The 22,347-nt window shown below is 41.4% G+C and overlaps 1 protein-coding gene across 34 annotated transcripts in view; it reads left to right on the top strand.

Moving 5' to 3' along the window:
* Positions 1–22,347, top strand: part of EFCAB3 (EF-hand calcium binding domain 3) — a 649,184-nt gene that overhangs the window by 125,263 nt on the left and 501,574 nt on the right. The gene's annotated exons all lie outside the window — the stretch shown is intronic.

Raw genomic sequence — 22,347 nt, 5'->3', positions numbered from 1 at the left:
GAGTTTCAGTTCCTCCAATTCTTGCTCATATTTGGAATAGTCAATCTTTTAAAATTTTAACTAATCTCTTTTTCAGTGGTAAATTAAATTAAACATTCATAAAATTAGGACATAGATTTAGATCTTTGATCCATTTTAAGTTGATTTTTGTATAAGGTGTAAGGAATGGGTCTTGTTTCATACTTCTGCATGCAGAGATCCAATTTTCCCTGCACCATTTATTGAAGAGATTGTCCTTTCTCCAGGGATTGATTTTTAGCTCACTTGTCAAAGAGGAGTTGGTTGTAGATATATGAATTGATTTCTGGGGTTCCTATTCTGTTCCATTGGTTGACCTGTCTATTTTTATGCCAGTACCAGGCTGCTTTGCTTTTAACTACCCTGTATTATGTCTTGAAATCTAATATTGTGATGCCTCTAGCTTTATTTAAGATTGGTTTAGCTATTTGGGGTCTCTTGTGTTTCCACATGAATTTTAGCATACTTTTCCTAGATCTGACAAGAATGCCATTGGTATTTGGATTGGGATTGCATTGAATATATAAATTGCTTTAGGTAGTATTGACATTTTCATGATATTAATTCTTCCAGTCCATGAGTATAGAAGATTGGAAGATTTCTCCATATTTTGTATCTCCTTTTATTTCTTTAATGTTTTATAATTTTCATCATAGAGATCTTTTACCTCCTTGGTTAAATTTATTCCAAGGTACTTAAATATTTTGTCGCTAATTTGAGTGGAATGAATCTTTTTTTTTTGTAAAGATTTATTTATTTTACTTGAAAGTCACAGTTACACAGAGAGATGAGAGGCAGAGAGAGAGAGAGACAGAGAGAGAGAGAAAAAGAGAGAGAGAAAGTCTTCCATTCACTGGTTCACTCCCTAGATGGCTGCAATGGCTGGAGCTGTGCTGATCTGAAGCCAGGAGCCAGGAGCTTTCTTCTGGGCATCCCACATGTTTGCAGGAGCCCAAGGACTTGGGCCATCTTCTACTACTTTCCCAGGCCATAGCAGAGAGCTGGATCAGAAGTGGAGCAGCAGGTATCGAACTGGTGCCCATATGGAATGCTGGCACTGCAGGCGGCAGCTTTACCTGCTATGCCACAGTGCTGGCCCCGAGTGGGATGAATCTTACAATTCCTTTCTCAGCTATCACACTGCTTGTGTATACAAAGGCTATTGATTTTCTGAATTGATTTTATATTCTACAATTTTACCAAACTCTATTAGGAGCTCCAGTAACCTCTTAGTGGAGTCTTTTGGTTCCCTTGTGTATAGAAACATGTCTTCTGCAAACAAGGATAATTTGACTTCTTCCTTTCTAGTTTTTATCTCTTTGAGTTCTTTTTCTCTTGCCTAACAACTCCGGCTAAACCGAAACTGTCTTGAATGGCAGTGGTGAAAATGAGCGTCATGTCCGGTTCTGATCTTAGTGGAAATGCTTCAAACTTTTCCCCATTCAATATGATGCTGGATGTTTGTTTGTCATAAGTTGCCTTGATTGTGTTGGGGAATGTTCCTTCTAGGCCCAATTTGCTTAAGATTTTTTTTAATCATGAAAGAATTTTGTATTTTATCAAATGCTTTTCTACGTCTATTGAGATAATCATATGGTTTTTATTCTTCAATTTGTTATTGTGATATAATCATATTTATTGATTTGTATATGTTGAGCCATCCCTGTATACTAAGGATAAATCCCTCTTGGTCTAGATGAATGATCTTTCTAATGTGTTGTTGGATTCAATTATTTAGTATTTTGTCTTGAGGATTTTTGCATATTTTGGTTTTGATATTGGTCTATAGTTTTCTTTCTTTGGTATATCTTTTTCTACTTTTAGAATTAAGGTGATGCTGGCCACATAGAAGGAGTTTGAGAAGACCTCTTACTTTCAGTAGTTTTAAGTAATTTGAGAAGATTTGTAATTCATTCTTTTTTTAAAAGATTTATTTATTTATTTGAAAAGCAGTGTTACACAGAGAGAGGAGAGACAGAGGGAGAGAGAAGTCTTCCATCCACTGATTCATTTACTCCCTAACTGACTGTAACAGCCGGAGCTGTGCTGATACAAAGCTTGGAGCCAGAAGCTTCTTCCAGGTCTCCCATACAGGTGCAGGGACCCAAGGACTTGGGCCATCTTCTACTTCTTTCCCAGGCCATAACAGAGAGGAGGATCAGAAGTGGAGCAGCTGAGACTCGAACTGGCACTCATATGGGAAGCCGGCACTGCAGATGGCAGCTTTACCCGCTATGCCACAGTGCCGTCCCCAGAATTCATTCTTTAAAAGTCTGGTGGAATTAACAGTGAAGCCATCTGGTCCTGTGCTTTTCTTTGTTTGGAGGGTCTTTATTACTGATTCAATCTCCATCTTGGTTTTTGTTCTGTTTAGGTTTTCTGTGTCTTAACGATTCAATTTTCGTTGATTGTATGTGTCCAGGAATCTATGTATATATTCTAGAATTTTCCAATTTGTTGGCCTGCAGCTCTTTGTAGTAATTCCTGATTATTCTTTTTATGTCTGTGATATCTGTTATACTTCCTTTGTAATATCTGATTTTTATTGATTTGGGTGTTTTCTGTCTTTTGTTTAGTTAGTTGGGCCAATGGTTTATCAGTTTCATTTATATTTTAAAAAAAATGGCTCTTCATTTCACTGATATTTTATATTTTTTCAGTTTCAATTTTGTCTATTTCTTCTCTAATTTTGATTATTTCTTTCCTACTAATAATTTGGGTTTAGTTTGTTGTTTTTCTAGATCCTTGAGATGCATTGATAGCTCATTTATTTGATGCCTTTCCAATATCTTGATGTAGTCATAATTCTCTTTTTTTTTTTAATTTTGACAGGTAGAGTTATAGACAGTGAGAGAAAGAAAGAGAGAGAGAGAAAGGTCATCCTTCCACTGGTTCACTCCCCAAATGGCTGCATGGCTGGTGCTGCGCTGGCCCGAAGCCAGGAGCCAGGTGCCTCCGCCTGGTCTCCCATGCAGGTGCAGGGGCCCAAGCACTTGGGCCATCCTCCACTGCCCTCCCTAGCCATAGCAGAGGGCTGGACTGGAAAAGGAGCAACCAGGACTAGAACCCAGTGCCCATATGGGATGCCGGTGCTGCAGGTGGAGGATTAGACAAGTGAGCCACTGCACCAACCCTAAACTTCCTTCTTAACATTGCTTTTGCTATATCCTATAAGTTTTGATTTGTTTTATTGTCACCCTCATTTGCTTCCAGGAATTATTATTTTTTTTTGACAGGCATAGTGGACAGTGAGAGAGAGAGACAGAGAGAGAAAGGTCTTCCTTTGCCGTTGGTTCACCCTCCAATGGCCGCCGCGGCCAGTGTGCTGCGGCTGGCACACCACGCTGATCCGATGGCAGGAGCCAGGTACTTATCCTGGTCTCCCATGGGGTGCAGGGCCCAAGCACTTGGACCATCCTCCACTGCACTCCCTGGCCACAGCAGAGAGCTGGCCTGGAAGGGGGGCAACCGGGACAGAATCCAGTGCCCTGACCAGGACTAGAACCTGGTGTGCCTGTGCCGCAAGGCGGAGGATTAGCCTAGTGAGCCGTGGTGCCGGCTTCCAGAAATTATTTTTAAAGATTCATTTATTTATTTGAAGGGCAGAGTTACAGAGAAAACAGGGAGATACAGAGAGAGTTTATTCATCCATAGGCTCACTCACAAATGGCTGCAATGGTGGGAGCTGAGCCCATCTGAAGCCTGATACCATGAGCTTCATCTTTCTCTGCTTTCCCAAGCCATTAACAGGGAGCTGGATCAGAAGTGAAACATCTGGGACTTGAACTGGTGCCCATATGGGATGCCGGTGCTGTGGACAGCTTCTTTACCCACTATGCCATAGCGCTGACCCCTCCAGGAACTTTTTGATTTCTTCTGTGACCCACTGTGTATACAGGAGTATGTTGTTCAGTCTACATGTCTTTGCATATTTTCTAGAGATTCCTATTGTGGTCAGAAAAGATACATGGTATTATTTCAATTTTTTTGAATTTGCGGAAACTTGCTTTAAGGCTTAGCATATAGTCTATCCTAGAGAAAATTCAACATAATGATGAAAAGAAAATTCAACTGTGGGATGAAATGTTGTGTAGATATCAGTTAGGTCCATTTGGTGCATAGTGTAGATTTGCTCTTTTGTTTCTTTCTTAATTTTCTGTCTAGTTGATCCGTCCATTGATGAAAATGGAGCATTGAAGTCCTCCATTACTATTGTATTGGAGTCTATGTCTCTTTTATGTCTATTAACATTTGTTTTAAATAACCAGGTGCCATGGTAATGGGTGAGTATACATTTATTATACTCATATCTTCCTGTTGAATTGATCTCTTAATCTTTACATAATGCACTTCTTTGTCTCTTTAAAGAGTTTTTGTGTTAAAGTTTATTTTGTCTGTATTACAATGGCCAGACCTGCCTGCTCTTTTTTGCTTTCCATTAGCATGGGTATCTTTTTCCATCCTTTTACTTTCAGAATGTATCTTTGTGGTAAGGTGATTTCTTGTTGGCAGCAAATAGATGGGTCTTGTTTTTTAATCCATTCAATAAGTCTGTATTTTTTAATTACAGAATTTAGATCATTTATATTCAAGGTTATTATTGATAAGTAATGATTGGTCCTACAATTTTTCTTTAAAATTTTTTTTTTATTTGACAGGTAGATTTAAGACAGTGAGAGAGAAAGAGACAGAGAGAGAAGGGTCTTCCTTCCGTTGGTTCACTCCCCAAATGGCCGCTACAGCCAGCGCTGTGCCAATCCGAAGCCAGGAGCCAGGTGCTTCTTCCTGGTTTCCCATGTGGGTGCAGGGGCCCAAGCACCTGGGCTGTCCTCCACTGCCCTCCTGGGCCATAGCAAAGAGCTGGACTGGAAGAGGAGCAACTGGGACTAGAACCTGGCCCCCATATGGGATGCCAGTGCTGTAGGTAGAGGATTAACCAAGTGAGCCATGGCGCAGGCCCCTGGTCCTACAATTTTTCCATACATATTTCTATTGTTTGCTCTGGATTTGCTTTTTACTTTTATTAGGAGATTTTCTGCCTTCACATTCTTTTCATAATGATGACTATCTTTCTCTGCTTCTCAGTGTGGTACATCCTTATGAATCATTTATAAGGCTGGATAAGTGGTGACAAATTCTTTCAATTTCTGTTTGTTTTGGAAGGTCTTTTTTTTTAACTTTTATTTAATGAATATAAATTTCCAAAGTACGATTTATGGATTACAATGGATTCCCCCCCATACCGTCCCTCCCACCCACAACCCTCCCCTTTCCCACTCCCTCTCCCCTTCCATTCACATCAAGATTCATTTTCGATTATCTTAATATACAGAAGATCAGCTTAGTATACATTAAGTAAGGATTTCAACAGTTTGCTCCCACACAGAAACATAAAGTGAAAAATAATAGATGATTTTTTTTAAATGATGATGAAATCAGATCAGACCTATTGTCATGTTTAATCCCAGTGAGAGTCAAGTTGGGAGTTGATAATTTCTTTCTTTTTTTTTTTTTTTTTTTTACAGAGGATCAGTTTAGTATACATTAAGTAAAGATTTCAACAGTTTGCACCCCCATGAAACACAAAGTGAAATATATTGTTTGAGTACTCGTTACAGCATTAAATTTCAATGCACAGCACATTAAGGACAGAGATCCTACATGAGGAGTAAGTGCACAGTGACTCCTGTTGTTGACTTTACCAATTGACACTCCTGTCTATGGCATCAGTAATCTCCCTATGCTCCAGTCATGAGTTTCCAAGGCTATGGAAGCCCTCTGAGTTCTCCGATTCTTATCTTGTTTAGACAAGGTCATAGTCAAAGTGGAGGTTCTCTCCTCCCTTCAGAGAAAGGTACCTCCTTCTTTGAAGACCTGTTCTTTCCACTGGGATCTCACTCACAGAGATCTTTTGCCAGAGTGTCTTGGCTTTCCATGCCTGAAATACTCTCATGGGCTTTTCAGCCAGATCCGAATGCCTTTAGGGCTGATTCTGAGGCCAGAGTGCTATTTAGGACATCTGCCATTCTATGAGTCTGCTGAGTATCTCACTTCCCATGTTGGATCACTCTCCCCTTTATTTATTCTATCGGTTAGTGTTAGCAGGTACTAGATTTGTTTATGTGCTCCCTTTGACTCTTAGTCCTTTCATTATGATCAATTGTGAACTGAAATTGATCACTTGGAATAGTGAGATGGCATTGGTACATGCCACCTTGATGGGATTGAATTGGAATCCCCTGGTATGTTTCTAACTCTACCATTTGGGGCAAGTCAGCTTGAGCATGTCCCAAATTATACATCTCTTCCCTCTCTTATTCCCACTCTTATGTTTAACAGGGATCACATTTTAGTTAATTTTCAACACTTAAGAATAACTGTGTAATAATTACAGAATTAAACCAGTCATATTAAATAGAACAGACAAAAAAACTACTAAGAGAGATAATGTATTAAGTTGTTCATTAACAGTCAGGGCTATGCTGATCAAGTCACCGTTTCCCATAGTGTCCATTTCACTTCAGGAGGTTTCCTTTTTGGTGTTCAGTCAGTTGTCACCGATCAGGGAGAACATATGGTATTTGTCCCTTTGGGATTGGCTTATTTCACTCAGCATGATGTGTTCCAGATTCCTCCATTTTGTTGCAAATGACTGGATTTCATTGTTTCTTACTGTGGTATAGTATTCTAAAGAGTACATATCCCATAATTTCTTTATCCAGTCTACCGTTGATGGGCATTTAGGTTAGTTCCAGGTCTTAGCTATTGTAAATTGAGCTGCAATAAACATTAGGCTGCAGACCGCTTTTTTGTTTGCCAATTTAAATTCCTTTGGGTAAATTCCAAGGAGCGGGATGGCTGGGTCGAACAGTAGGGTTATCTTCAGGTTTCTGAGGAATCTCCAGACTGACTTCCATAGTGGCTTGACCAGTTTGCATTCCCACCAACAGTGGGTTAGTGTCCCTTTTCCCCCACATCCTCGCCAGCATCTGTTGTTGGTAGATTTCTGAATGTGAGCCATTCTAACTGGGGTGATGTGAAACCTCATTGTGGTTTTGATTTGCATTTCCCTGATTGCTAATGACCTTGAACATTTTTTCATGTGCCTGTTGGCCATTTGGATTTCCTCTTTTGAAAAATGTCTATTGAGGTCCTTGGCCCATCTCTTAATTGGCCTGTTGGTTTTGTGTTTGTGGAGTTTCTTAATCTCTTTGTAGATTCTGGTTATTAACCCTTTATCTGTTGCATAGTTTGCAAATATTTTTTCCCATTCTGTCGGTTGTCTCTTCACTCTCCTGACTGTTTCTTTTGCAGTACAGAAACTTCTCAATTTGATGCAATCCCAATAGTTGATTTTGGCTTTGACTGCCTGTGCCTCCCGGGTCTTTTCCAGAAATTCTTTGCCTGTGCCAATATCTTGAAGGGTTTCTCCAATGTTCTCTAGTAACTTGATGGCGTCAGGTCATAGATTTAGGTCTTTAATCCATGTTGAGTGGATTTTTGCGTAAGGTGTAAGGTAGGGGTCTTGCTTCATGATTCTGCATGTGGAAATCCAATTTTCCCAGCACCATTTATTGAATAGACTGTCCTTGCTCCAGGAATTAGTTTTAGATCCTTGATCAAATATAAGTTGGCTGTAGATGTTTGGGTTGATTTCTGGTATTTCAATTCTGTTCCATTGGTCTATCCATCTGTTTCTGTACCAGTACCATGCTGTTTTGATTACAACTGCCCTGTAGTATGTCCTGAAATCTGGTATTGTGATGCCTCTGGCTTTGTTTTTGTTGTACAAGATTGCTTTAGCTATTCGAGGTCTCTTGTGCCTCCATATAAATTTCAGCACCATTTTTTCCAGATCTGAGAAGAAGGTCTTCGGTATCTTGATTGGTATTGCATTGAATTTATAAATTGCTTTTGGGAGAATGGACATTTTGATGATATTGATTCTTCCAATCCATGAGCATGGAAGATTTTTCCATTTCTTGGTATCCTCTTCTATTTCTTTCTTTAAGGTTTTGTAATTTTCATCGTAGAGATCTTTAACGTCCTTGGTTAAGTTTATTCCAAGGTATTTGATTGTTTTTGTAGCTATTGTGAATTGGATTGATCTTAGAAGTTCTTCCTCAACCATGGCATTGCCTGTGTATGCAAAGGCTGTTGATTTTTGTGCATTGATTTTATACCCTGCTACTTTGCCAAAATCTTCTATGAGTTCCAATAGTCTCTTAGTAGAGTTCTTTGGGTCCCCTAAATAAAGAATCATGTCATCTGCAAAGTGGGATAGTTTGAGTTCTTCCTTCCCAATTTGTATCCCTTTAATTTCTTTTTCTTGCCTAATAGCTCTGGCTAGAACCTCCAGAACTATGTTAAATAGCAGTGGTGAGAGTGGGCATCCCTACCTGGTGCCAGATTTCAGTGGAAATGCTTCCAACTTTTCCCCATTCAAGAGGATGTTGGCCATGGGTTTTTCATAGATTGCTTTGATTGTATTGAGGAATGTTCCTTCCATACCCAGTTTGCTTAGAGTTTTCATCATGAAAGGGTGTTGTATTTTATCAAATGCTTTCTCTGCATCTATTGAGATAATCATATGGTTTTTCTTCTGTAGTCTGTTAATGTGGTGTATCATATTGATTGTCTTGCGCACATTAAACCATCCCTGCATACCAGGGATAAATCCCACTTGGTCTGGGTGGATGATCTTTCTGATGTGTTGTTGCATTCTATTGGCGAGAATTTTATTGAGGATTTTTGCATCTATGTTCATCAGGGATATTGGTCTGTAATTCTCTTTCAGTGCTGCATCTTTTTCCGGCTTAGGAATTAAGGTGATGCTGGCTTCATAGAAAGAATTTGGGAGGATTCCCTCTTCTTCGATTGTTCTGAATAGTTTGAGAAGAATTAGAGTTAGTTCTTCTTTAAATGTCTGATAGAATTCAGCAGTGAATCCATCTGGTCCTGGGCTTTTCTTTGTTGGGAGGGCCTTTATTACTGTTTCAATTTCTGTCTCAGTTATGGGTCTGTTTAGGTTTTCGATGTCTTCCTGGTTCAATTTAGGTAGGTTGCATGTGTCCAGGAATCTATCCATTTCTGATAGGTTTCCCTGTTTGCTGGCATACAAGTCCTTGTAGTAATTTCTGATGATTCTTTTTATTTCTGTGGTGTCTGTTGTTACATTTCCTTTTTCATCTCTGATTTTATTGATTTGGGTCTTTTCTCTTCTTTTTTTTTGTTAGTTGGGCCAATGGGGTGTCAATTTTGTTTATTTTTTCAAAAAACCAGCTTCTCGTTTGGCTGATGTTTTGGAATGTTTTTCTTGATTCAATCCTGTTGATTTCTTCTCTGATTTTAATTATTTCTCTTCTCCTACTAGATTTGGGTCTGGTTTGCTGTAGGTTTTCTAGATCCTTGAGGTGAATTGAAAGCTCATCTATTTGGTGCCTTTCCAATTTCTTGATGTAGGCACCTATTGATATTAACTTTCCTCTTAACACTGCTTTTGCTGTGTCCCATAAGTTTTGGTATGTTGTGCTGTTATCCTCATTTACTTCCAGAAAATTTTTGATTTCTCTTTTAATTTCTTCTATGACCCATTGTTCATTCATGAGCATGTTGTTCAATCTCCATGTGTTTGCATATGCTCTAGGGATTCCTGAGTTGCTAATTTCCAACTTCATTCCTTTATGGTCTGAGAAGCTGCATGGTATGATTCTAATTCTTTTGAATTTGCTGAGACTTGCTTTATGGCCTAGTATGTGGTGAATCCTAGAGAAGGTTCCATGTACTGCTGAGAAGAATGTAAAATCTTTAGCTGTAGGATTGAAAGTTCTGTATATATCTGTTAGATCCATTTGGGCTATAGTGTCATTTAAATCTACTGTCTCCTTGTTGATCTTCTGTCCTATTGATCTGTCTATTTCTGAGAGTGGAGTATTGAAGTCCCCCAGTACTATTGTATTGGGGTCTAAGTCTCCCTTTAAGTCCGTTAACAAATCTTTTAGATAAACCGGTGCCCTGTAGTTAGGTGCATATACATTTATAATTGTTATATCTTCCTGTTGAATTGATCCCTTAATCATTATGTAGTGTCCCTCTTTGTCTCTCTTAATGGTTTTTGTGGTAAAGTTTATGTTTTCTGATATTAAGATGGCTACGCCCGCTCTTTTTTCATTTCTGTTGGCATGGTATATCTTTTTCCAGCCTTTCACTTTCAGTCTGTATGGATCTTTGTTGGAAAGATGTGTTTCTTGTAAGCAGCAAATAGATGGGTTTTGTTCCTTAACCCAATCAGCCAATCGGTGTCTTTTAACTGGACAGTTCAGGCCATTCACGTTCAATGTGACTAATGATAAGTGGTAACTTTGCCCTGCCATTTGCCAAAGATAAGTTCTAATATATGCTTTGAATTCCCTGTGATCTTTTGCTGTGAGGTTTCCTTCCTTGGTTTCCTTCCTTTACCTTCTTTCATATTGATGACCGTGTTTCTTTGTTTCTGTGTGTAACACATCTTTAAGCATCTTTTGCAGGGCTGGACGAGTGGCAACAAAGTCTTTCAATTTCTGTTTGCTATGAAAAGTCTTTATTTCACCTTCATTCACAGATGATAGCTTTGCAGGATATAATATTCTGGGCTGGCAGTTTTTCTCTCTTAGTACCTGGGCTATATCTCGCCATTCCCTCCTAGCTTGTAGAGTTTCTGATGAGAAGTCAGCTGTGAGTCTGATTGGAGATCCTCTGAGAGTAATCTGACGTTTCTCTCTTGCACATTTTAGGATCTTTTCTTTATGTTTCACTGTGGAGAGTTTAATTACAACGTGTCGTGGTGAGGATCTCTTTTGGTCGTGTTTATTAGGGGTTCTGTGAGCTTCCTGTACTAGGATTTCTCTGTCCTTCTCCAAACCTGGGAAATTTTCTGCTAATATCTCACTAAAAAGGCCTTCTAATCCTTTCTCCCTCTCCATGCCTTCAGGAACTCCTAGAACCTGAATGTTGGTTTTTTTAATAGTATCCTGAAGATTCCCGACAATATGTTTTAGATTTTTAATTTCCTCTTCTTTTCTTTGGTCTGACTGTATCCTTTCCTGTTCTCTGTCTTCTAAGTCCGATATTCTCTCTTCTGCTTCACCCATTCTGTTTGTAAGGCTCTCTATTGTGTTTTTCATTTGATCTATTGAATTCTTCACTTCAGTCACTATCACAGTTTCCTGTTGTACTAGTTGTTTCATTTCATTTTGATTCCTCCTTAATATTTCATTTTCACCAGAGAGATTTTCTATCTTGTCCATTAAGGATTTCTGTAGTTCAAGAATTTGTTTTTGAGAACTTCTTAATGTTCTTATCAATTTTTTGAGATCTGCTTCTTGCATTTCTTCTATGTCATCATCTTCATAATCTTGAATTGGGGTGTCTTTTTCATTTGAGGGCGTCATGGTGACTTCCTTGTTTTTATTACCTCGGTTTTTGCGTTTGTTATTTGGCATATTGGAGATATTTGGTTTCTTCACTGTGGTGCTTTTTCTTGTTATACTATGACTCTAGATTAAGTGGACTATCTGTTTTTGATGGAGCCTTAGGGCTTGAGATGGGTGTGGCCTGAGAGCTCTGTTTGGTGTGCCAAAGGTGACACTCCCAGGTTAGGCGTGGTAAACCTCTCTCTCTCTCTCTCTTTCTTTTTTTTTTGATTCAAAAGGGACGTTATTCTGCACAGCTGAACAAAGTTGGAGGTAGTTAGCAGGCTAATGATATATCCACAGGAGCCAGAGATCGGAAGCTCTTTCCCAAGGACCCCACAGGGAATCTGTTCGGCCCTCAGAGTGGGCTCAAATTCTCCTTCAGTCTCCCACTGGGTTGCCAAAGTTATGGAATTGTAGCGTCTCTGGAGAGTGCTCACGTGAATTCCGTGAGTTCTCTCTCCCACCGTCTCTTTTTTCACAGTCTCAGTTCAGTAGCACCACAAATTTACTAGGTCCTAATCTCCTGTTAATTCGCCCCGCCCAGAGTCAGGTTTTTCTGCTAGGCTCAGGGCCGGTGCAGACCTGAGGTCGCTCTGCTTATGACATATGTCCAAGATGGCGCCTGCTCTTTGTCTTGCTCGCCCTTGAGAGGTGAGCGGAGAGAGAGAAACCCGTGTCCGTACCAGTCATCTGTCGCTCCCCCTCTTCGTGGAGGAACGACACAGGACCCTGCGCTGTTCTTTCGTCTGCTCGGCCCTCCCCGGGTTTGCTGCTGGTTCTTCCCGGGTTGGCTACTATCCCTTCCACCTCCGTGGAAGGGCAGTTCCCCCTGGCCACATTCCCCACTTCCGCAGGGGAGCGGCACACCGCCGGCCGGCTTTCTCGGGGGGCTGCACAGGTGTTCCTTCAGCTAGATGTTCCCCTTAGATGTTCCCGGTGCATGCCGTCTCTCTCCTCCTTTATAGTCCTCCTCTGCCAATCCCAACTCGGCTGCCCACACGCCGAGTACGCTGCTCTCCAATCAGGAGCAAGTCCTACAGTTTATTGGTTGAACTGGAGGCAGCTGTGCGGAAGCTGTTTACTTCTCTCCTAGCGCCATATTGTGGGAGAGCAGATGCATAGAATAAGTCTTAATTCCAGTAACTCAGTCTAGTCCGGATTGCTCCCCACAGTCATCTTTTTATTTTTTTCTCTTTCTCTCTTCCAGCTAGCCTGGTGAACTTCCCTCCCTCCCCCCGGGGGTCGTTCCCTCTAGTCTCCTCTCTCCGCTTGCCTGCCGGTGTCTCGTGCTATTGAGGTTCGGCTCACCTCGCGTTCCAGCGCTGGTGTGTTGAGTCTGCCGCTGGTGTCCCGAACTGTGGGCTCCCATGCTCTCCACGCAGGTCCGCTCCCCTTCCAGCACCGATGTGTGGACTCGGAGCCCTGGACATCCCAAGCCTCCCCGCTGTTGTCTGTGTGGCACGCACTCCCCTTCGAGCACTGGCGCGCAGACCCTGCGGCTTCCGCGGCTCAGTCCCGCGGCTCGGCTTCCGTGCGGTGGGCGACCTTGTTCTCCCAGTAGGTCCTCCGATTCACGGCCACTCGATCCAGAAGAGTTTCCTCTGCAATATTTTCCTGGTTCTTTTTTCTGAGGCTACTGTAACTCCCCTTTTATTAAACTAAATTTTCTCGGACTATCGGCGCGCGCCCTCACTATTCTGCCATCTTGCATGTTTTGGAAGGTCTTTATTCACTCTCACTTATAAATGAGACATAACTTGGTACAGTAGTCTAAGCTGACAATTTCTTTTAGAAGTTGGACTCTGTCTGTCCATTCTCTCCTAGCCTGTAGGGTTTCTGATGAGAAATCAGCTGTTATTGGGGATCCTCTGAAGGTAATATGACATTTATTTTATACACATTTTAGAATCTTTTCTTCATGTTTTACTGTTGAATGTTTGACTATAATGTGTCATGGTGAAGATCTTTTCTGACAGTGTCTATAATATCTGTAAATTGCTTTGAGTTATATGGACATTTTGATGATGTTGATTCCTCTAATGCTTGAATATGGGAGATTTTTCCATTTTTGTTATCTTCTTCTATTCCTTCCTTAATCTTTTGTTATATTCATTTTACAGCTTTTTCACACCCTTGGTTAAATTTATTCCAAGATTTTTTTAATATTTATTTTAATTTATTTGAAAGAGTTACAGAGAGAGAGAGGGGTAGAGAGGTAGAGAGAGAGAGAGAGATGTCTTCAATCCACTGGTTTACTCCCCGAATGGCTGCAATGGCTGGAGCTGAGCTGATCTGAAGTCAGGAGCCAGGAGTTTCTTCCAGGTCCCCCACGTGGGTGCAGGGGCCCAAGGACTTGAGCCATCCTCTATTGCTTTTCCAGGCCATAGCAGAGAGCTGAATCAGAAGAGGAGCAGCTGGGACTAGAACTGGTGCCCATGTGGAATGCTGGAGCTTCAGGGCAGAACTTTAACCCACTGTACCACAGCACTGATATAAATATATATATTTATATCTACCAAGATACATACCTATACGTATATTGTATATGCATATCTATATGTATATTTATATCTAACAATATACATATCTATATTTTTTTAAAGATTATTTATTTGAAAGTCAGAGTTACACAGAGAGAGAGAGAGACGTCTTCCATCTGTTGGTTCACTCCCTAATTGGCTGTAATGGCCAGAGATGTGCTGATCTGAAGCCAGGAACCAGAAGCTTCTTCAGGGTCTCCCACGTGGGTGCAGGGGCCATCTTCTGCTGTCCCAGGCCATAGCAGAGAGCTGGATTGGAAGTGGAGCAGCCAGGTCTGGAACCAGTGCCCATATGGGATGCCAGTGCTTCAGACCAGGGTGTTAACCCACTGTGCACGGTGCTGGCCCCTAGATATATTTAGAAAGATTTTATTTATTTGTTTGAGAGGTAGAGTTACAGACAGAGAGAGGCAGAGGCAGAGATAAAGGTCTTCCATCCACTGGTTCGCTTGCCAGATGGCCTCAATGGCCAAAGCTAGGCCCATCTGAAACCAGGATCTTCCTCCAGGTCTTTCACATGGGTGCAGGATCCCAGGCACTTGAGCCATCTTCCACTGCTTTCCCAGATCATAAGCAGAGAGCTGGATCAGAAGAGGAGCAGCTGGGAAATGAACTGGCTCCCATATGGGATGCTGGCACAGCAGGCAAAGGTTTATTCTATTACACCATAGCTCTGATCCCTATTCCGAGATATGTAAATTTTTTGTATTTATTGTGAATGGGTTTGCTCTTATAAGTTCCTCAGCCAGAAACATTGTTGGTATATAAGAAATCTACTGATTTTTGTGTATTGATTTTATATATCTTGCAGCTTTGCCAAATTCTCTTATGAGTTCTAATGGTCTCTTGGTGGAGTCTTGATTTACCTATGTATAGGACCATGTTACCTGCAAACAGGGATAATTTGACTGCCTCCTTTCTAATTTGTATCCTTTGATTTCTTTTTCTTGCCTAATGGTTCTAGCTAACACTTCTAAAACTATATTGAATAATAGTGGTGAGGGTGGGTATCCCATTCTGGTTCTGGATCCTAGTGGAAATGCTTTTAGCTTTTCCACATTCAATATGATGATGCTGGATTGTATTGAAGTATGTTCTTTCTAAACACAGTTTTTATTATTAAAGTCAGAAATGGGAGAGAGAGAAATCCTCCATCTGCACTTTCTGTTTCACTCCTCAAATGGCCACAATGGCCAGTGCTTGCCAGGCTGAAGCCAGGAGCCAGGAGCTAGGAGCTTCTTCTGTGTCGCCCAGATGGGCCCAGGGGCCAAGCACATGGGCCATCCTCTGCTGCCCTCCCAGGTGCATTAGCAAGGAGCTGGATTGGAAGTAGAGTGGCAGGGACTCAAACTGGCACCCATATGGGATGCTGTCACTGCAGGCAGAGGCTCTACTTTCTATGCCACAGTGCCAGCCCCTAAAGCCAATTTTTAAAAGGCTTTTTATCCAGAAATGATGTTACATTTTAATAAATGCTTCTTTAGCATCTACTGAGATAATCATATGGTTTTATTTGTTCATTTTGTTGATGTGATCTACCACATTCATTAAATTGTGTATGTTGACCATCTCTGCACCACAGGAATAAATTTCACCTTCTCAGGGTAGATGATTATTTTGATGTGATATTAGGTTCAGTTGGTAGAATTTTGCTGAGAATTTTTTACTCTATGTTCATCAAGGATATTGGTCTGTAGTTCTTTGGGTGTGTGTGTCTTTCTTTGGTTTTGGAATTAAGGTAATGCTGGCCTCATAGAATGAGTTTAGAAGATTTCCTTCCCTTTCAATTGTTTGAATAGTTTAAAGAGAATGGTATTAGTTCTTTAAAAGTTTGGTAGAATTCAGCGGTGAAGCCACTTCGTTCTGGACTTTTCTTTGTTGGGAGGCTGTTTATTACTGACTCAATCTTATCTTGGTTATTGGCTTATTCAGGTTTTCTATGCCTCTGTGCCTCAATTTGGTAAGTGATTTGAGTACAGAAATCTATTTCTTCTACTAAATTTTCGCATTTCTTGGCATATAGCTGTTTGTAGTAATTCCTAATGATTCTTTCTATTTCTCTGATATCAGTTGTAACATCTCCTTTTTCATCTCTGATTTTACTACTTTGGGTCTTTTTCTCCCCTCCCCCACTTTCTTAAATTGACCCAATGTTTTAATCAATTTTGTCTATTTTTCAAAAAAAAAAACCTCTTCATTTCGTTTATTTCTTAAAATTTTTATTTATTTCCTTCTAATTTGGGGTTTTATTTGTTAATTTTTTCTAGGTCCTTGATATGTTAGATTATTTATTTGATATCTTTCCAAGTTTGTGATTATGTACTTATTGATATAAACTTTCCTCTGAACACTGCTTTTGTTGAATCCCATAAGTTTTAATATGTTGTATTTTCATTTTTATTCACTTCAAGTAATGCTTTGATTTTTCTTTTGATTTCTTCTATGACCTAATTTTTTTTTTTTTTTGACAGGCAGAGTGGATAGAGAGAGAGACAGAGAGAAAGGTCTTCCTTTTCCGTTGGTTCACCCCCCAGTGGTCACTGTGGCCGGCGTGCTGCGGCCAGCGCACTGCGCTGATCCGAAGCTAGGAGCCAGGTGCTTCTTCTGGTCTCCCATGTGGGTGCAGGGCCCAAGCACTTGAGCCATCCTCCACTGCACTCCCTGGCCATAGCAGAGAGCTGGACAGGAAGAGGAGCGACTGGGGCAGAATCCGGCACCCCAACCAGGACTAGAACCAGGGTGCTGGCACCGCAGGCTTAGAATTAGCCTATTGAGCCACGGCGCCAGCCTATGACCTACTGTTCACTCAGGAGCATATTATTCAGTCTCTAAGTGCTTATATATATCTTAGAGTTTCTTTTGTTGCTGATTTCCAGTTTCATTCCATTGTGTTCAGGAAAGAGGCATGATATGTTTTCAATTTTTTGAATTTGTTGAGACTTGTTTTATGGCCTAGTGTAAGATGTATCCTAGAGAATGTTCCATGCACTGATGAAAAGAATGTGTATTTTACAGTTGTGGGATTGAATGTTCTGTAGGTATCTATAGAGTTTGTTTGGTCTGCAGTGTAAATTAACTCTGTTGTTTCTTTGTCTGATTGATCTGTCCATTGATGATAGTGGGGTGTTTAAATCCCCTGTTTTTACTATATTGGAGCTTATGTCTCCCTTTAGATCCATTAATATTTGTTTTATAAAACTGGGTGCCCTAGTATAGGTACATATACATTTACTACAGTCACATCTTCTTGTTGAGTTAATCCCTTAGTCTTCACATAATGATCTTGTCTCCTTTAATAGTTTTTGTCCTTCACCTTAAGTAGCACCCTGACCTCAGAATCAGTTCCTGAAGCATTGTGGTCTGGCTGATAAGCACAAGGGAGCAAGCATTTCAGGCATGAAAATCCGAGACACTGTGGCAAAAAACCCTCTACATGGAGGACCTCTGTGGGTGAGACCTCAGTGGAAAGAAGTGGTTAACAAAGAAGGATGAGGCTAGCGCCGCGGCTCACTAGGCTAATCCTCCGCCTTGCGGCGCCAGCACACCAGGTTCTAGTCCCGGTCGGGGCGCCGGATTCTTTCCCGGTTGCCCCTCTTCCAGGCCAGCTCTCTGCTGTGGCCAGGGAGTGCAGTGGAGGATGGCCCAAGTGCTTGGGCCCTGCACCCCATGGGATACCAGGATAAGTACCTGGCTCCTGCCATCGGATCAGCGTGGTGCGCCGGTCACAGTGTGCCGGCCATGGCGGCCATTGGGGGGGTGAACCAACGGCAAAAAGGAAGACCTTTCTCTCTGTCTCTCTCTCTCACTGTCCAGTCTGCCTGTCAAAAAAAAAAAAAAAAAAAAAAAAGAAGGATGTACTTTTCTCTGAAGGGAGAAGAGAATTTCCACTTTGCTATGGCTTTGGCAAATTGTGGATCCAAAAGGCTTCTGTAGCCTAGGCAGCTCATGTCAAGAGCCTCGGGTGATCACTGATGTCACACATATAAGAGTGTTAATTGTTAAATAAACAACAAGAGTCACTGTGCACTAACTCCCATGCAAATAAATGAAAAAAAAAAAACCCAGTTTTTGTCTTAAAGTTTATTTTATCTGATATAAATAGAGCTTACTCCTGCTTACTTTTGATTTCCATTTGCATGGTATTGTTTTCCATCCTTTCACTTTCAGAATGCATGCATCTTTATTGATGAAGTATGTTTCTTGGAGGCAACATATAGATGGTTCTTGCTTTTTATTCATTTGGCCAGTCTGTATCCTTAAATTGGGGGATTTAGTCCATTTACTTTAAAGCTTATTATTAATAAATAATGACGTGGTCCTGCCATTTTTCCATAAACATTTCTTTTATTTGTTTTGAATCTCCTTTGTTCTTTTATGGGAGGTTTTCTGTTTCTGCCTTCACATTTTTTTTTTTTTTTGACTGGCAGAGTGGACAGTGAAAGAGACAGGTAGAGAGTAAGGTCTTCCTTTGCCGTTGGTTCACCCTCCAATGGCCGCCGCGGCTGACGCGCTGCGGCCGGCGCACCACACTGATCCGATGGCAGGAGCCAGGTACTTATCCTGGTCTCCCATGGGGTGCAGGGCCCAAGCACTTGGGCCATCCTCCACTGCACTCCCAGGCCACAGTAGAGAGCCGGCCTGGAAGAGGGGCAACCGGGACAGAATCCGGTGCCCCGACTGGGACTAGAACCCGGTGTGCTGGCGCCGCAAGGTGGAGGATTAGCTTAGTGAGCCGCGGCGCCGGCCCTTCAAATTCTTTTATGGGCCGGCGCCGTGGCTCACTAGGCTAATCCTCCACCTTGTGGCGCCAGCACACCGGGTTCTAGTCCCGGTCAGGGCGCCGGATTCTGTCCCGGTTGCCCCTCTTCCAGGCCAGCTCTCTGCTGTGGCCAGGGAGTGCAGTGGAGGATGGCCCAAGTGCTTGGGCCCTGCACCCCATGGGAGACCAGAAGTACCTGGCTCCTGCCATTGGAGCAGTGCGGTGTGCCGGCCGCGGCGGCCATTGGAGGGTGAACCAACGGCAAAGGAAGACCTTTCTCTCTGTCTCTCTCTCTCTCTCTCACTGTCCACTCTGCCTTTCAAAAAAAAAAAATTCTTTTATGATGCTGATTGTCTTCCTTCGTTTCTGTAGGTAGTACATCCTTAAGTATCATTTGTAGGGCTGGCTAGTTGGTGACAAATTCTTTCAATTTTTGCTTGTCTTGGAACGTCTTTATTTCATCTTCATTTGTGAATGAGAGCTTCACTGGGTAAACTATTCTGAGTTGACAGTTTTCTTTCTGAACTTGGACTATACTTCTCCATTTTCTCCTGGACTATAGGGTTTCTGTTGAGAAGTGTGCTTTCAATCTGATGGGAGTTCCTTCAAAAGTGACTCAGCATTTCTCTCATAACTTTTAGGATGGCCTGTTTATGCTTTACTTTTGAAATCTAACTATCATATGTTGTGGTCAGGAGATTTTCTAATGATGCCTATATGGGGTTCTATGTGCTTCCCGTATTTGTTGTCTGTATCTTTTTTCAAACTGGGGAAATTTTCTTCTGTTATGTTACTTAAGAGGTTTTCTAAGCTATTCCATTTTATGCATCTTCAAAACTCCTAAAACTTGTATATTTTGTTGTTTGATTATATCCCATAGATCCTGAACACTGTTTCAGTCTTTCTTATTTTTGTCTTCTTTTTTTGTGTCAGGGATATTTCAAAAGACCTGCCTTCTGTATCAGATATTCTTTCTTCTGTCCAGTTAAGTGTGTTGCTTAGGCTTTCCACTATTTTTAATTTAACTTACTGAATACTTTATTTATAATATCCCTGGTTCTCTTTCAGTATCTCATCTCTTTACAAAATTTTTTATCCATGTCATATACTTATTTTAATCAGTTAGCTATTTACCTATCTTTTTGAGTAACCTTACATTCATTGTTTTGATTTCTTTTTCAAGCATTTCATCAATATCCCCTTCTTCATAGTCCAATATTAATGTATTAATGTGTTCCTTTCTAGGAGTCATGTTGTTTTCCTTGTTCTGTTTCTTGCTTTTTTTTAAATAAAGATTTTATTTATTTATTTGAGAGGTAAAGTTATAGACAGTGAGAGGGAGAGAGAGAGAGAAAGGTCTTCCTTCCATTGGTTCACTCTCCAGATGGCCGCAACGGCCGGAACTGCGCAGATCTGAAGCCAGGAGCCAGGTGCTTCTTCCCAGTTTCCCATGCGGGTGCAAGGGCCCAAGCACTTGGGCTATCTTCTACTGCTTTCCCAGGCCATAGCAGAGAGCTGGATTGGAAGAGGGGCAGCCGAGACTAGAACTGGCGCCCATATGGGGTGCAGTCGCTACAGGTGAAGGATTAACCTACTGCGCCACAGCACCAGCCCCTGTTTCTTGCTTCTATGTTGATTTTTGTGCATTTGGGGGATTGCTTGCTTCTATCACTTCTGGAGGATTTTCCTTTGAAGTTAAAATTTATTCCTGGAGATGTGCCTCTGGGGCTTAATGGAACACCTAAGGATTACACTTGAGATCCAGGGGTGGGTGCTTGGTGGGGTTAGGGCACTCAGACCAATTTGTGAGTGAGGCAAAGTCCAGAGTGACACCAAATATGGGCATGGTAGACCACCTTCGGCTACAGTAACTGGGGGAAAGGAATGTTGGAGCTGAGTAGTTTATTCTAAGTCCTAGCTTTTCTTTGTGCCAAGGTGAACTAGCTGATTCATGATTTAGAGTGAGCTCACAGGGCCAGTGCACTTCACCCATCCAGGCATGTGCGTCATCCAGAGCACTGATTCACTCTGTCATGTGTCCCCTGACCTCACCGTGAGATCTGTCTCCAGTGCAGGGAGCTTTGAGTTACTAAAGCAGACTGGCATGTGGATAGGAACCCAGCCACACACTATGGCTTTCTTAGCTTCGGGGCTTTTGTCCAGAGCTTCCACAGTCACAGGGTAATAGGGTCTTCTGCCCATCCTATAAAGTGCTCTGCTCTGGCGATTTCTGGTGACAATGGGACTGCTTGTTATCCTCTGAGTCAGAACAGAGTTCAGCAGTGACTCTACCACCTCAGAGTCTGGCATTTTGGTAGGGGTGAGGAGTCAATGTAGCTTCCTTTTCTGGAGCAAAATACTCTGTCAGACCCCAGTCAGCTCCCAGGCTGGGCTTGAAGTCAGTGAGGACTGTGGAATTCCCTGTCAGTTAAAGCTGCTGGTGACAGGGGCTACAGCACCCTCTTCATACTTTTTCCTGGCCCCTGGGAACCGGTCGTGTAGATGCAGGAGTGGCTGACAGCATGGCCAGTGGTGATGTATATACCCTCTCTCTTTGCTGCCCCATTAAGTCTCTGTTCTGTCAGTTCTCCACTGAAAACTTTTCTTAACCAGTCCCCTGAGAACATGCTCCTTCCTTGTTTTTCTGCTATCTTTCTGTGGCTGAGGCCAGTGTAGCTTCTCACTACACAGCCATCTTGGATCTCCCTGATTTAATTTTAAAAATTTATTTATTTATTTGAAAGGTGGAACAGCAGATAGAGGGACAGAGTTAGAGAGATCTTCCTTCAGCCAGTGCACTCCTCAAATGACTGCAACAGCCATGTCTGTGCCAGGCTGAAGCCGGGAATCAGGAACTCCATCTTGCCTCTCACAAGGGAGACAGTGTCCCAAGTACTTATCCATCTTCCATTGCCTTCCCAAGCATAGTAGCAGGAAGCTGGATTGGAAGCAGAGCAGCATTCTGATGTGGGATGCTAGTGTCACAGAGGAGGCTTAACCTGTTGTGCCACAAAGCCAACTCAGATTTTTTGTTAATTTTTATATACAGGATAAAGTATGAATTAAAGTTATTTTTTTTACAAAAAATTATTTTTTTTCTGTATTGTATATGCCTTCTGAGTTATAAAATTTACTAGGTATACATGTTTTTCAAGAAAACATTGTAGTTTTATCAAGTAGTTATAGTTTGAAAATTTCATTGATAGTTTCAAGGAAACAATATAATTAACTGAAAGCAGTTTAATTTCTTTTTAAAGCCATTTTTAATCTTTTCTAAATGATCAAGATAAGTTCTTGCTTTAAATGTTGAAATCTATGCTTAACATGAAGTTGGTCCTCTGTATATAAAAGCAAACTAAAAATGAACCATAATGAAGAAGGGGATGGGAGAGGGAGAGGGAAGTGGGATGGGAGTCGGGGTAGAGGGTGAGTATGGAGGAAAAAACCACTATATTCCTAAAGTTGTAGCTATGAAAAATGCATTCATTAAATAAAAACTTTAAGAAAAAGTTTTTTTCTTTGTAACAAAGAACTGTTAGGAATAAGTCTATCCATATGCATTTTTTAAATAATTTTT

This window comes from Oryctolagus cuniculus, chromosome 17 (assembly GCF_964237555.1).
Source record: "Oryctolagus cuniculus chromosome 17, mOryCun1.1, whole genome shotgun sequence".
Classification (NCBI taxonomy): Eukaryota; Metazoa; Chordata; class Mammalia; order Lagomorpha; family Leporidae; genus Oryctolagus; species Oryctolagus cuniculus.
The sequence above is the reverse complement of the archived record's forward strand: the minus strand, read 5'-3'. Positions and strand labels throughout refer to the sequence as shown.